The following is a 7,641-nucleotide window of genomic DNA, read 5'->3' as shown; positions in this document are numbered from 1 at the left end:
TTTTTATTTCTTTTCCTTGCCTAATTGTCCTGAATATGACCTCCAGTACAACGTTAAACAAAAGTGAAAGAGTGGACATTCTTTTCTTTCTTGTTTCTGATTTAAGAGAAAGTATTTAGTCTTTCTCCATCATGTATGATGTTAGCTGTGGAGAGTTTATTAAATTCCATTCTATTCCTAGTTTGTTGGGTGTTTTGATCAAGAAAGGATGCTGGATTTTATCAAATACCTTTCCTGTATCTGTTGAGATTATCATGTGGTTTTTTTTTTTTTGTTATTTATTCTGTATATAGTTTTTACATTGATTGATATTCATATATTATACCACCCTTGGATTTCTGGGATAAATCCCATTTGGTCCTGGTATGTAATCTTTCTATATGTTGCTGGATTTAGTTTGCTAGTATTTTGCTGAAGATTTTTTGCATCTATATTCATATGGGATTTTGGTCTATAGTTTGTTTTTTTTTCTTGTGATATATTTTTTTCTAGTCTTGGTACCAGAATAATTCTGGCCACATAAAATGAATTTAAAAGTGTTCCTGCCACTCCTGTATTTTGTAAGAGTTTGCAACAAATTAGGATTAATTTCCTTCAAATATTCGGTAGATTTCACCAGTAAAGTCATGTGAACTTTGTTTTATATTGGTAGGAAATTTAAAAATCACTAATTTCATCTCTTACCTTGTTATAGGCCTGAATATTCAGATTTTTAAATTTTTTCCTTGAGTCAGTTTTGGTAGTTTGCGTCTTTCTAGGAATTGGTTCATTTCATCTAAGTTATCTGATTTTTGGCATGTAGTCGTTCATAGCTTTCCTTATAATCAATTTTATTACTCTAAAATTGGCAGCAATGTGCCTCTTCTATTCCTGATTTTAGTAATTTGTATTTTCTCTCTTTTTTCTTGGTCAGTTTAGCTAACCAAGAAAAAGAATCTTTTTGAATAACTGACTTTTGGATTCATTGATTTTCTCTATTTTTTTTTTTTTTCTGTTCTCTGTTTCACTGATCTCTGCTCTAATCTACATTATTTCCCACCTTTTGCTAGTTTGGGGTTTAGTTTGATCTTATCCTAGTTCCTTAAGGTATAATGTGAGCTATTGCTTTGAAAACCCTTTTTAATGTAGGCATTTACAGATGTACATTTAGGAAAGAATGTGGACTTTTTTTTTTTTTTTTTGGTATGAAGAATATCTAATAGTTTGATAAAAGCTTACCAGTGAGATTTAATTATGATTTTACTTGGATGCCTTTGGTTGGCTTCCAAATCTGTGGCAGAGAAGCAACCAAAACAAACAAGTTAAATACATAAACTCCAGGGAGCTTTTGTTTTAGTAGTGACAATTATTCAGAGTTTCTATAATTTTTAATTTTGAAGGTTAATTGACTTGGTAACAATTGTGAACCATTATCAAACCTGTCACGTGTAGTCAGTCTGCAGTCTGAGAAATTGTTACTGGCATTTGCAAGCATTGCAGAAATTTAATAAACTGTCGCCAAACCATTTGCTTGTTTCAATGCCAAGGTTTCCTTCCCCACATCACATGCGGCGTCCTGCTGCCAACAGTTATCAAAATACTCCCACAGTTGTCACAGAGAGAACTGTAGGGAGTTTCTGATTCTTTATTCTTGTTGTTCCTATGTTTCATTGCCTTTGCCACTTCTTGGGGGATCTATTTGAATAACCTGTATACTGTCAGTATATGGGGCAGTTGAGTATTACAGAATGGATTGAGAAACTAAGAATATCTGAGATATAGGTATAGAAATATAGAGATATAGAGCACAGTGAGATTGGGAAGGATGACTCATGCTTTACTCTCTATGTGTTTGAATTTTTATGCAGAGACTATGTTGTTTGTGTAATGTAAAACAGCCATAAAAATGTAAAACGATTTGAGAGGAAATCTAGAGGAAAACACTAATAAAAGTCTGGATAGATCAACTCATTTTAATTGAAGATATGCAATTAGATGATCAAGCTTTTATAATAGGTTTGAGAGATATAATCCAGCCCTTTGAAACAAAGATTGACAAGAAATTACTGGCTCTATTTGTATTTTCTCTGATGAATCCAATAGATAAATGCCAGGCCAAGTTAAAAAAGATCTTGCATATGAAATGGGGAAGGTGAAAGATTAGAGAGTGTGACCTTGGACCTCATTCACCAAGTCAAAGATGCATGACAATGTGGCTTTTTACCACTGTGACAATATTTGCAATTCTCATTTGGAATAAACAGATCTCTGTTTTATTTTGTTCGTTAATGGCTTTGATGGAAACTTTGGCAGCACCTATCGAAATTCAAATACATATACCCTTGATCAAACAATTCCGTGACTATGAATCTCTTCTTAAGAAATACCCAGTGCACAGATTTTAGATAGACCGATGCTCATCACAGCAAAATGTTTCAAATATCCTAAGGGCACATCAAAGAGAGTATAGTTAAGTAAACTATGGTCCAACTATCCCCAGGTCATAGGGCTCAGAAGTGGAGATCTGGGATCTAACAGAGGTTTTTACTTCTTCACAATACTACATTTCATGAGTTAGTCAGTAGGTGTGGGTGGTTTTTGGGTATTCAGGATTGAGCTTGTGTGTTCTCCCAGGGCAGGTCAAGATTGGATGGAGGGGAGTGGAGGGAGGACAGGCCAGTGTCATAGCCAAGGAGTAAAGAATAAAACAGGGCAACTCAAGAGCTTAAAAGAACAATAAAAAGTGGGAAAAAAAAAGAAGTTATGTATAATTATATACAGTGGGAAAGGGATTCTGGAAGAAAGTATTTTGTTTCACCAAAAAAGCATCATCTTGGCCAATTTTCACCCCACTCCCCATTTTCACTCGCCACGAACCCCACTCCCCATTTTCACTCGCCACAAAGACTCTAAGTAAACTTGAGGGTACTCTCATAGGTTTTCTCAGCCTCAAATAGGAGGGAGGACCAAAGAGGAGTTTACTTCTGAAGAATATATCTGCCTTTTTTCATCAAAGAAAATCCACATCAACATGTGTTCGAGGGATTAGTACATCTTTGAAATCCTAAACAAATGGGAAGAGGATTCTTGCATGGTTCACAGAACTATGAAATGAAGGGTTTGGTGTGGATGCCGCAGGGTGGGATGATTCAGAGGATTTTAAGGAGCACATGCCAATTTCAGGAGTCCTGGCATTTTCCACATGCCCTGGTGTTTCCAATGGTCCCAGATGCTACCCTAGCATTCTGTATGACTGTGAGCCAAATACTAGCCTTTCTGTAAATCATCTTCTCTATCTAGTAAATGAGATGAGTGGAATAAGTGGTCCATACTCTCTCTTCACCTTGTGATTTAATTTACAGTTTTCAAGCCTTACTGAATCATAAGTGGGTTTTTTTTTTTAAGATTTTATTTATTTATTCAACAGAGAGAGTTCAGGTAGGCAGAGCTGCGCGGATGGGGAGAAGCAAGCTCCCGGCAGAGCAGGGAACCCAAACTAAACATTACTTGGTATTTATTAATGAAGGTTAGAAATAAAACATTTACTTTCCTAATACAATTCTTTCTTTTCTTAATATTTATTTATTCATGAGAGACAGAGAGAGAGAAAAAGAGAGAGAGAGAGAGACAGAGAGGCAGAGACACAGGCAGAGGGGGAAGCAGGCTCCATGTAAGGACTCGATCCTGGGACTCCAGGATCACGCCCTGGGCTGAGGACAGGCGCTAAACCCCTGAGCCACCCAGGGATCTCCTCCTAACGCAATTCTTACACATGCACACATTTATAAAATGAAATAGAAAATATTACCTAAGAAGAAACTCTATGCTTTGGTGATCTATATCCTTGGTTCTCTCTTTTTTACTAATAAGGAAGAACTGATAGCATTTTATTGTGGTGTAAGGAAGAAAAAAATAGTTTAAAGGAGGAATGCTAGCAGAAGTGGATGATATGTACATTTTCTGAAAAGCTTTTTTTTTTTTTTTAATTTTTAAGTAATCTTTACACTCAGTGTGGGGCTTAAACTTGCAACCCTGAGATCAAGAGTTGCATGCTCCACTGATGGAGCCAACCAGGTGCCCCATATGTACATTTTTATATTCAACTGCATTTTATTTCTCCAGAAGCCCACTGACACACACACACACACACACACACACACACACACACACACACACTCCACTGCTACCTTAGCCCATTCAGGAGTTAGTAAGGAATGATGTTGAAGTGTAGGTACCATTTTGCTCCATGGTACCACACTAGCAGAAAGGAAAGCCTTGGGTTGCACCGGCTTTTCCTACTGTTCTTATCATAGGAGTTGTGTGTTTGCATCTTTCAGGCCAGGTGGAAGTAGAGGGTGTTGAGTCTTGTTGGAGATCATTGCTAGAAATGCTTGTGTGTGTTTATTGTGTAGTAAATGCAAAATGCATAGCAAGTGCTTCTTTAATTATTTGATTTCTTAAATACAGCTTATTTCAAATGCTTCATAGATCTCCAAATCCGGGGAATGAGGGGGGTCATGACTCAGAGCCTCTGCTGTTAAACTCTGAAATCCACCCTGTTTGCTCTGAGGGCACACCTCCCCCCTGGCTCTTCCCAGCTGGAGATGAGTATGGCAAACCTGTCCCTGAAAGATTGGGATCCTTCTGGTTCTGGATTTGCACTCAGGGACTAACCCCTGTCCTTTCATGGTGCTGACCAGCTTCCTTAGCCTGCTTGGACAGTCAGGAACGCCTCCACTCTCTCTTCCTTCTCTACTACATATGGACCAGCCTTCCCCTCTTCTCTCACTGGTATGTAGCCAAATAAAATCCTTGCATTTTTAACCCTGTCTTGATGTCTGCTTCTCAGGAGAAACAGACTAACACATTAAAGCTGATTAAAAGCAGAGCCTGGCAAGGCAAAGAACTATGTGTTTCATCTGCTGCATTTGGGACATAAGTGGGGAGGAGAGTGAGTTTGTATATCAGGGTTAGCTAATAGAGGCACCCAGGACTCTCAAGGGCACACAAGAAATTATTAACAATGGTATCCTGTGTGAAATTTTGGGAAGAATGAATGGAGACAAGGGCTGGGAGAGACACTTTTCAAAGTATGCCTTATAATATATATTTTCTTGATTTTCCAAGCGAGCAAATGTACCATAATTTGAAAATGTAAAATCTGCTTCTCCCTCTGCCTGTGTCTCTGCCTCTCTCTCTCTCTCTCTGTGTGACTATCATAAAAAAAAAAAAAAAACAAAAAACCAGGGATCCCTGGGTGGCGCAGTGGTTTAGCGCCTGCCTTTGGCCCAGGGTGTGATCCTGCAGACCCGGGATCGAATCCCACGTCAGGCTCCCGGTGCATGGAGCCTGCTTCTCCCTCTGCCTGTGTCTCTGCCTCTCTCTCTCTCTCTCTCTGTGTGACTATCATAAATAATAAAAAAAAGAAAATGTAAAATCACATATTTGGATTAAAAAAACATGAGTTTAAGAGAAAAACAAAGCATAAGCTTTGGAGATGGATCTTAGTTCATAGTTCAAAGTGGGATCTTTGAGTTCCCACTTAGCTGGTGATCTTGGGAGAATAACGGATCTTGGGAGGGTAACTGGGCTATTGGATTCTAGATATCAGTGAGTTGCTTTTCTCCTTGAATTCTATAACCTCATTCACTGGATCCCAAGAAAGGCATACACTGCTGGCCTAATGCCACTGGGCTTGGTGATTGGACTTGCTAGGGCCAGGGAACTGTGAGACCAAGAGCTAGTGAGTCTGAGAAGAAGCTTTCAAGGACTAGTAAACAGAGCAGATTGTGCTCTCCCTTCCTTCCTCCAGGGAACCACAAGTCCCAAGCTGGTGCTGGTGGGGAGGGGGTGTGTGTAGAGGGAAGTGAGGGGCTGCTTCCACAGCTTGGACTCTGGAATAAAGTTGCTGAGCCACAGCTGGTCTGTAGCTGCCACCCCTGATGTACAATGTGAGCAAAACAAATTTCTGTGGTTGAAAACCGCTGTGGTTATTCTCTCAACTTCTTATTTTGAAACATTTCAGAAAACTGTTGAAAGAGTAGTACAATTGACACCTCATTTAGCTTCACCACATTTGCTGAATTTCTCTTGCTCCCACTCCAGATATCAAGCCCTTGATTTTTACTGAGCCCTTAGAGCTATAGGCATGATGATGCTGTACCCCTAAATATTTCCACATTGTATCCTAAGAACATGGACTTTCTCCTGATGGCCATAATACTGTTACCAAGTCCAAGAAATACAACAGTGTAACAGTAATATTATTTATCACATACAGTTCATATTCAAACATTTGTCCTAATAATTTCTTTGGATTTTTTTTTCTTTCTGATCCAAAACCCAAGTGAGGATCATACATGGCTATTCATTGTATATCTCTGTAGAATCCGTTAATTTACAACAGTTCCTGAACTTTTTTGGCTCATCTTTCATAAATCTGATATTTTTGAAGAGCTTAGGCTAGTTGTTTTGTGGAATGTATCATTTCCTGGATATATCTGATTTCTCTTCCACATAGATTCAGGTTAAATAGTTACGGTAGGAATACCATATGCATCTTGTTGTTTATATCATAGCCACGAGGCATAAATAATGTCAGATTGTCCCATTTTGGGTGATGATAAATTTTGACCACTTTGTTAAGGTGGTGTCCACTAGATTTCTCCAATGATGTTTCCTTTATCCCTTTGTGGGGATAATCTGTGGGGTGATATTTAGACGCTAGGTGAATATCTTGATCCCCAACAATTTTTCCTCACTGCTTTTAGCATCCATAGGTGATCCCTTTCTGAATCAAGTATTACATGAGTAGTTGCAGAGTGGTGATTCTCCCCCATTCTGTTATTCTATTATCTGGATTTTGTAAAGAAAACTTCCTCTCTGCTCCCATTTATTTTTGAGTATCACTATGGACTCATGGATCTTTTTAAATATATATGTTATAATTCCTCATCATTATCCTTTTTGTTATTTAAACTGTCCTGAATTTGTACAATGGGAGCTCATGCCAAGCTGGATCCCATGTCCTTCTAACATTTTTCTGCCTGTCTTTTGAGTATTTTCTTGTTTCCTGGCACAATAAGATGTTCTAGGCTGATCTTTGATATTCACTGTCACAGACCTGATGATTCTTTTTATTTGGGAGAGAGACTGAGTAAGTGAGACTAAGATTTGGGGGGTAAGCTGATAAAGGAAGCCCAAAGGGTGATTTAGCATGAGGAAATAGTTTGAGGGAATCCTTGGCCAAAGATCTACCTTGGGTAGGTCTCTCAGGTCCCCCAAACCTGAGTTTCCTCTTCTGGAAAATAAAGAATATTATGCCAGTTGAATGAGTAGGTTTGCAAAAATTAAAAATTAATAACTTCCCTGATTGATTGGCATATGTTTAACATTTGTTGGACATTACCATCACTACCATCCTTCCAACGAAGTTAATTTCTATGATACTTGTGATTTCCAATTACTGCTCCCGCTGTGATTGATTTATGATTAAACTTGCTTAAATTTATGAGGCTTTAATTAAATGTTGCTCTAAAATGTTCTGAAGGCAACTAGATGGAGTTAACATCTAAAGGACTGCTGAACAAAGATCTTTCAAGGGAGTAAGTGTATGCAAATTTAAGGAGGAAGCAAAAAACATATATCACACAGAGATGTATA

This window comes from Canis lupus, chromosome 31, assembly GCF_011100685.1.
Source record: "Canis lupus familiaris isolate Mischka breed German Shepherd chromosome 31, alternate assembly UU_Cfam_GSD_1.0, whole genome shotgun sequence".
Lineage (NCBI taxonomy): Eukaryota > Metazoa > Chordata > Mammalia > Carnivora > Canidae > Canis > Canis lupus.
Note: the sequence above shows the minus strand (reverse complement) of the source record.